General features: G+C 47.7%; 1 long non-coding RNA gene across 1 annotated transcript in view; it reads right to left on the bottom strand.

Moving 5' to 3' along the window:
• Positions 1-329: 329 nt before the first annotated feature.
• LOC143984482 (uncharacterized) overlaps positions 330-9,236 on the bottom strand; it is an 88,198-nt gene continuing 79,291 nt past the window's right edge. Inside the window, exon 3 of the long non-coding RNA XR_013274880.1 lies at positions 330-417. This is a non-coding gene — a long non-coding RNA (uncharacterized LOC143984482). The remainder of the gene's footprint in view (positions 418-9,236) is intronic.

Below are 9,236 nucleotides of genomic sequence, written 5' to 3'. Positions count from 1 at the left end.
TTCCTTCCACAACAGGTTGCTCATTTTTCCCCATCAACAATGTCCAAACTTTTTCTTAGTTTTGAGTGGGGAGGGATTAGAACACCTGTCATGTTCTTCACCTGTAAGAAGCATGTAGGACAGATCAGACCTTTCTGCCAGCTGATTATAGGGGAGTGATGAGGGAGGAGTAAGGTTCAGGAGGAGGATGAGAACCCTGGATCAGTAATGACAGATCACATAAACACACACATTATGGAATTGTACAGAGCTTATCACAGAGAGTGACATCTGCACAGGAATGGGCCAAAAGGAGAGGTCTGAATAGGTGCAGAGCTGTGCATACCTCGGCCCCCTCCAATCTGATCACAACTTTTTCTCAGATCAGTCCATTCTACAATGTGCGGTGCTCACCACTGCTCCGCGGTCTGCTTCACCCTAGAGAATAAAACAGTAGTAATTCCAATTTTTTTATGTCACAGGATATTAACGCAAAGGTAAAATATGAGTTTGTACCAAGTAAATAGATACCCAACATGATACCCAACATGTCAAACCTTGAATTTGTGTGCGTACAAACTATTGTACTATTTTTTTACAATTTAAAACATTTGTTTTTTACTGTCACACTGGCACAATTACCACGGGTGTAGGAAAGCATATCCACCTGAATGCTTCCATCTTACAGGCAAGAGCCTGTATGTCAGTTTTACACACAATCCTGGTGGCTGTAGCCACTGGGAATGTGTAAAATCCCACCGTTGTCAGGTACGTATGACGTATGCACCTAACAGCTAAAGGGTTAAAGATAACAATTAATTAAAATATTAATATTAATAATATTAAATGTAAATCAATGCACACAAAACAATTCGTAAATAGAGGGGATAACATTCAATAAGGGAGATCACATTTGTAAAATGAAGGTAAAAAAAATAAATAAAAAAGGCACGTTTGCTTATTATGAGACACAATCAGCTTGGCTTTTTATTAGAACCTGAAAAAACCTTGGTAGGAACAAAAAGCACTTTAGGCCTCATGCACACTGGACGCTTTGGCCAAATCTGCTAGATGTCTATCTTCTGGCATCAGGATATTACACATTTGGGCATCAATTAATTTCATTGGCCAAAAAAAAAAAATTTATCCTGTCCACTGAAGTGAATTAATGCTCAAGTGCTAAACAAACCTAGTGTTAATAAGCATTGGGAGGTTTTTTTTTTCTGGATAAATGCTCATCATTTTTTTTTATGTGTTCAGATTTGTGCCCTTAACCACTTGCCGACCGCCTAACGCCGATGTACGTCGGCAGAATGGCACGGGCAGGCATAAGCACGTACATGTACGTGATTTGCCTCCCGCGGGTCGGGGGCCCGATCGGGCCCCCGCCCGGTGCCTGCGGCGGTCGGTTTTCGTTCGGGAGCGATCCCGGACGAGGGGACGGCCATTCATTCATGGCCACCCCCTCGCGATCGCTCCCGACGAATAGAAATCCCCGGTGACATCACTTCCTCTCCTGTAATGTAAACACAGGAGAGGAAGTGATGTATTCTCTCCTCCGTGTCGGTATTTTTCGTTCCGACACGGAGGAGAGCGGATCAGTGAGTTGCACCAACACATCCCACACACAGTAGAACATGCCAGGCACACTCACACCCCCCCTTTACCCCCCGATCACCCCCCCAATTACCCCTGCCCCCCAGTCACAGTGACACCAATGTCATTTTTTTTTTTTTTTTTTTTTTTTTTTGCATTGGTGTCATTTGTGACTGTAATAACTGTTAGGGCAGTTAGAGTTAGCCCCCTTTAGTTCTAATGTACCCCCCTAACCCCCCCAATAAAGGTTTAACCCCGTGATCACCCCCCGTCGCCAGTGTCACTAAGGCTGGGTTCACATTGCAGCGGTTTATGAGAACGAATGTGATTCGCACCGCACTGCAGTGCAAATCACATCCGATCTCTGTGCGATTCGAGTTCAGCCATTCGCCGCACCCGCCGCACCCGCCACACCCGCCGCACCCGCCGCAAATTCGCACGGGACCCTTTTTTTGGCCCGCAGCAGAATCGGATCGCATGGGTGTTCACACCATGCGATCCGAGTTTGCAGATCGCACTGCGATATGCGAACTGATCTGGGGGTGTCAGTAACATTTCACTGACACTCCCAGCAGTTCGCATAGGGCAGTGTGAACTGCCGCCGGGAGGCATGCGATGCGGGAACCCGCCGCGGATTCGCGGCGTTTCCGCATCGCTCCAGTGTGAACCCAGCCTAATAAGCGATCATTTTTCTGATCGCCGTATTAGTGTCCCAGGTGACGCTAGTTAGGCAGGTAGGTATTTAGGTTCGCCGCAGCTTTTTATAGCGCCAGGGACCCCCATATACTACCGCATAAAGCCCCCTGATTGCCCCCTAGTTAACCCTTTCACCAGTGATCACCATATAACTGTTACAGGTGACGCTGGTTGGTTAGTTATTTTTTTATAGTTTCAGGGCACCCGCCATTTATTACCTAATAAAGGTTTAACCCCCTGATCACCCGGCGGGTGTCATTTGTGACTAATAACTGTTAGGGCAGTTAGGGTTAGCCCCCTTTAGTTCTAAGGTACCCCCCTAACCCCCCCAATAAAGGTTTAACCCCGTGATCACCCCCCGTCGCCAGTGTCACTAAGGCTGGGTTCAGATTGCAGCGGTTTGAGAACGGATGTGATTCGCACTGCAGTGCAAATCACATCCGATCTCTGTGCGATTCGAGTTCAGCCATTCGCCGCACCCGCCACACCCGCCGCACCCGCCGCAAATTCGCACGGGACCCTTTTTTTGGCCCGCAGCAGAATCGGATCGCATGGGTGTTCACACCATGCGATCCGAGTTTGCAGATCGCACTGCGATATGCGAACTGATCTGGGGGTGTCAGTAACATTTCACTGACACTCCCAGCAGTTCGCATAGGGCAGTGTGAACTGCCGCCGGGAGGCATGCGATGCGGGAACCCGCCGCGCATTCGTGGCGTTCCCGCATCGCTCCAGTGTGAACCCAGCCTAATAAGCGATCGTTTTTCTGATCGCTGTATTAGTGTCACAGGTGACGCTAGTTAGGCAAGTAGGTATTTAGGTTCGCCGCAGCTTTTTATAGCGCCAGGGACCCCCATATACTACCGCATAAAGCCCCCTGATTGCCCCCTAGTTAACCCTTTCACCAGTGATCACCATATAACTGTTACAGGTGACGCTGGTTGGTTAGTTATTTTTTTATAGTTTCAGGGCACCCGCCATTTATTACCTAGTCTCACTAGTGTACCCCTAAATTTAGGGGTGTCTACTTTCCAAAATGGGGTCATTTGGGGGGGGTTTGTGCCATCTTGGCATTTTATGGCCTTCAAAACTGTAACGCCCTTAGAAAGCCTGAAGGCGGTGCTTGGTTTTCGGGGCCCCGTACGCGGCTAGGCTCCCAAAAAGTCCCACATATGTGGTATCCCCGTACTCAGGAGAAGCAGCAGAATTTATTTTGGGGTGTCATTTCACATATGCCCATGGCATGCGTGAGCAATATATCATTTAGTGACAACTTTGTGAAAAAAAAAAAAAAAAAAAAAAAGTTTGTAATTTTCCCGCAACTTGTGGCAAAATATAAAATATTCCATGGACTCAACATGCCTCTCAGCAAATAGCTTGGGGTGTCTACTTTCTAAAATGGGGTCATTTGTGGGGGTTTTGTGCCATCTTGGCATTTTATTGGCCTTCAAAACTGTAATAGGTAGTGAGGAGTGAAGTCAAATATTTACGCCCTTAGAAAGCCTGAAGGCGGTGCTTGGTTTTCGGGGCCCCGTACGCGGCTAGGCTCCCAAAAAGTCCCACATATGTGGTATCCCCGTACTCAGGAGAAGCAGCAGAATTTATTTTGGGGTGTCATTTCACATATGCCCATGGCATGTGTGAGCAATATATCATTTAGTGACAACTTTGTGAAAAAAAAAAAAAAAAAAAAAAAGTTTGTAATTTTCCCGCAACTTGTGGCAAAATATAAAATATTCCATGAACTCAACATGCCTCTCAGCAAATAGCTTGGGGTGTCTACTTTCTAAAATGGGGTCATTTGTGGGGGTTTTGTGCCATCTTGGCATTTTATGGCCTTCAAAACTGTAATAGGTAGTGAGAAGTGAACTCAAAAATTTACGCCCTTAGAAAGCCTGAAGGCGGTGCTTGGTTTTCGGGGCCCCGTACGCGGCTAGGCTCCCAAAAAGTCCCACATATGTGGTATCCCCGTACTCAGGAGAAGCAGCAGAATTTATTTTGGGGTGTCATTTCACATACGCCCATAGCATGTGTGAGCAATATATCATTTAGTGACAACTTTGTGTAAAAAAAAAAAAAAAATTTTTTTTTTGTCATTATTCAATCGCTTGAGGCAAAAAAATAAAATATTCAATGGGCTCAACATGCCTCTTATCAATTTCCTTAGGGGGTCTACTTTCCAAAATGGGGTCATTTGGGGGGGTTTTGTACTGCCCTGCCATTTTAGCACCTCAAGAAATGAGATAGGCAGTCGTAAACTAAAAGCTGCGTAAATTCCAGAAAACGTACCTTAGTTTGTAGATGTGACAACTTTTGCGCAAACCAATAAATATACAATTATTGACTTTTTTTTTTACCAAAGACATGTGGCTGAATACATTTTGGCCTAAATGTATGACTAAAATTGAGTTTATTGGATTTTTCTAATAACAAAAAGTAGAAAATATCATTTTTTTTCAAAATTTGCGGTCTTTTTACGTTTATATCGCAAAAAATAAAAATCGCAGAGGCAATCAAATACCATCAAAAGAAAGCTCTATTTGTGGGAAGAAAAGGACGCAAATTTTGTTTGGGTACAACATTGCATGACCGCGCAATTACCAGTTAAAGCAGCGCAGTGCCAAAGTGTAAAAAGACCTCTGGTCATTTACCAGCAAAATGGTCCGGTCTGAAAGTGGTTAAACACACCTGCGTCTGAATTCCTTTAACTGGCTATGTATGCATGATCCATACAGGGGCATTTTGGGTGCATAAAAAAAAATTAAAACACTTGTAAAACGAGTATTTAGGAGGGACTCAAGTGTGCATGAGGCCTTAGAATATTAGGATGCAAAATAATAGATCTTAGTTTCCAATCTCACATTGGCATGTACAATTACATGTGGAAACCCCAGTGAAGGTTCCTGGCGATTAGCTGAAAGCCCTGGCCCCAGGGCCAATTATTGCATGTAATCCCTCCAATCACTTCATGAGGAATGAGGGGTAGACAACTCCTGCAGCTAATTGCAGGCACTACCATATAATTGCTCATGGAGCAGACACTCATCCAGTGCTAAATACTTGCGGGTAATTGCTGCTTGAGGGAGGGATGGGGTAGATGTGAAATAGGTGGGGATGTGTGAAGAAGAATCGATCAGATACAGGGGTGGATTAGGTATGTGAATGATTGGTGACAGATGGAAATATAAATATTGTAATGAGAGATGAGGATGGAGAAAGATGGAAGAATAGTGGAGGCGGAAGAAGGCAAGTGGTGAGACAGATATGAACCTAGTGGGGAAATGAGCAGAGATATGGCAGATGCACAGATATTAGTGTATAATTAACGGATGGGGTGATGTGGAAGACAAAGCCCCTGTACATGGGACAAAGGGAAAAATTCAGGAAAGTCCCATCTGGGACTGTTTGGAGGGATGGAAATGGGTTTGCATACAACAACCTGTACAAATCAATGACAGGCTATATAATGGGGGTGGTAGTGACATAGCCCCAAATCCACAATGGCTCAAAAGTGATATGGTCCAGAAATATTTGGACAGAATAAAGGTGGATAAAGCACCTGGACCTGATCGCATCCACCCACGGATCCTAAAAGAATTAAGCTCTATAATTTCAAAGCCATTGTATCTAATTTTTAGGGTCTCATTAAATGACAGGAATAGTACCACTGGATTGGCGCAGGGCCAATGTGGTGCCTATATTTAAAAATGAAACAAAGTCTTTACCAAGGAACTACAGACCTGTTAAGCCGCGTACACACGTAGCGGTATTTCCGACGTACTAAGTCTGGCGGACTTCCCGCCAGACTGTCCGTCGGACTTTCCGAACGGGCTACTTGCCCACACACGGCACTTTTTGAGCGGACTAATACGGCGTACTAAGTCCGCCATACTATCCGCCCTACTTTTGAAATGAACGGACTCGCCCACACACGCAGAGGAAAGTCCGCTCATTTCGAGCACGTCTCCAGGTAGGCGGGGCCCACGAAGGAGACGTCGCTGGCCCTGCCGCCTGGTATGGACTTAAAGGGGAACCCCAACGCAGAAAAAAAAAATCGGTGTGGGGGTTCCCCCCAAGTCCACAACAGACCCTTGTTCGAGCACGCTACCCGGCCAGCCAGGAAAGGGGGGGCGAGCGAGCGCCCCCCCCCCCTCCTGAGCCGTATCAGGCTCACCCCAAAGCACCTTGTCCCCATGTTGATGAGGACAATGGCCTCTTCCCGACAACCCTGGCCGTTGGTTGTTGGGGTCTGCGGGCGGGGGGCTTATCGGAATCCGGGAGCCCCCTTTAATAAGGGGGCCCCCGGATACCGGCCCCCCACCCTATGTGAATGAGTATGGGGTACAATGTACCCCTACCCATTCACCTGTAAAATAAAAGTATAAAAAAAATACTTTATTGCACAGCTCCGGGGGTCTTCCGTCTTCGGGGGTCTTCTCGCCGGACTCCTCCGCTATCTTCCTGTAGCTCTTTTGCTAGCGGAGGAGTCCGGCTTTCTTCCTCGCCGCCGGCCTCTTCTTCCGACTTTGGGGGTCTTGTCCCCCTCTTCGGTTCTTCTGCCGGGCCACCGCGCCTTCTTCTAGCTCTTTTACAGGCGGTGGCCCGGTCTTCTGTCGCCGCCGCCTTCCGTTCTTCTTCTTCTTCTTCTTCTTCTTCTCCTCCAGGAGATGTTGACTCGACGATCTCTCCGGCTGCAATGCCAGGGACCCGCTGCGCTGCCACTTATATAGGGACAAGGGGCGGTGTCACATGGGTTTATGTCACATGGGTTGGTCACATGGGTTGATGTCACATGGCGACAGTCCCAGCATCCTCCGGGACTGTGACATCGTAAGGGGGCGGGGTCACCATGTGACACCAACCCATGTGACATAAACCCATGTGACACCACCCCTTGTCCCTATATAAGTGGCAGCGCAGCGCGTCCCTGGCATTGCGGCCGGAGAGATCGTCGAGTCAACATCTCCTGGAGAAGAAGAAGAACGGAAGGCGGCGGCGGCGACAGAAGACCGGGCCACCGCCTGTAAAAGAGCTAGAAGAAGGCGCGTGGCCCGGCAGAAGAACTGAAGAGGGGGACAAGACCCCCGAAGTCGGAAGAAGAGGCCGGCGGCGAGGAAGAAAGCCGGACTCCTCCGCTAGCAAAAGAGCTACAAGAAGATAGCGGAGGAGTCCGGCGAGAAGACCCCCGAAGACGGAAGACCCCCGGAGCTGTGCAATAAAGTATTTTATCTCGTGTGTTGTGTTTTTTTTGTACTTTTATTTTACAGGTGAATGGGTAGGGGTACATTGTACCCCATACTCATTCACATAGGGTGGGGGGCCGGTATCCGGGGGCCCCCTTATTAAAGGGGGCTCCCGGATTCCGATAAGCCCCCCGCCCGCAGACCCCAACAACCAACGGCCAGGGTTGTCGGGAAGAGGCCCTTGTCCTCATCAACATGGGGACAAGGTGCTTTGGGGTGGGGGGCCGCGCGGCCCCCCCTTCCCCAAGGCACCCCCCATGTTGAGGGCACGCGGCCTGGTACGGCTCAGGAGGGGGGGGCGCTCGCTCGCCCCCCTTTCCTGGCCGGCCGGGTAGCGTGCTCGGACAAGGGTCTTTTGTGGACTTGGGGGGGACCCCCACGCTGATTTTTTTGGCGTTGGGGTTCCCTTTTAAGTCCATACCAGGCGGCGGGGCCAGCGACGTCTCCTTCACGGGCCCCGCCTACCTGGAGACCCGCTCAAAATGAGCGGACTTTTCTCCGGGCGGGAAAAGTCCGCTCATTTCAAAAGTACGGCGGACTGGCATACACACGGCCGGATTGTCCGCCGAAATGCGAGTCCGGCAGGAAGATTGGAGTGCAACACGGCATTCTAAGTCCGCCGTACTTTCGGGTCAAAAAAGTATGCCGGAGGCTACACACAGGGGGATTGTTTGGCGGACTTGAGTTTGCCAGACTTTTCCACCGGATTGTTTGATCGTGTGTACGAGGCATTAGTTTAACTTCTATAGTTGGGAAGATACTGGAGAGATTAATAAAAGACCACATAGACGAGTTCTTGCAGGAAAAAAATATTTTAAGCAACAGACAGTATGCATTCATGAAAGACAGAAGTTGTCAGACAAACCTGATTTCTTTTTATGAGGTGGTAAGTAAAGCCTTGGACAGAGGGGTGGCGGTGGACGTGGTATACTTGGATTTTGCAAAAGTGTTCGATACAGTTCCGCACACACGGCTCATGTGCAAGGTAAAGTCTACAGGTTTGGAAATATCAGTTTGTAAATGGATAGAAAACTGTCTAAAAGACAGAATTCAGAGAGTAGTGGTTAATGATTCTTACTCTGAATGGTCTAAGGTTATCAGTAGTGCACCCCAAGGTTCAGTGCTGGGACCCTTACTTTTTAATATCTTTATAACAGTGGAATAACGTCCTTACAGGATGTCTCCAATTTACAAGCCGACCTCAATGCTCTGTCTAATTGGGTGGGTATGTGGCAGATGAGGTTTAATGTTGAGAAATGTAAAGTTATGCACTTGGGGGCTAAGAATATGTATGCATCATACATACTGGGGGGAGTACAACTGGGGGAATCCATCGTGGAGAAGGATCTGGGGGTTTTGGTAGATCATAAGCTCAATAACAGCATGCAATGCCAAGCTGCGGTTTCCAAAGTGAGCACAGTCCTTTCTTGCATTAAGAGAGGTATGGACTCCAGAGAGAGATATCATTTTGCCCCTGTTCAAATCTTTAGTAAGACCTCATCAGGAATATGCAGTTCAGTTTTGGGCACCAGTTCTCAAAAAGGTTATTGGGGAACTGGAAAAAGTGCAGAGAAGGGCAACCAAACTGATAAGAGGCATGGAGGAGCTCAGCTATTAGGAAAGATTAGAGGAACTGAATTTATTCACTCTTGATAAGAGGAGATTAAGGGGGATATGATCAACATGTACAAATATATAAGGGGTCCATATAGTGAACTTGGT

Source organism: Lithobates pipiens, unplaced genomic scaffold (assembly GCF_037356315.1).
Source record: "Lithobates pipiens isolate NorthernLeopardFrog02 unplaced genomic scaffold, aLitPip1_a1.2 Scaffold_16, whole genome shotgun sequence".
Classification (NCBI taxonomy): domain Eukaryota; kingdom Metazoa; phylum Chordata; class Amphibia; order Anura; family Ranidae; genus Lithobates; species Lithobates pipiens.
This window is presented reverse-complemented; position numbering and strand designations above follow the sequence as displayed.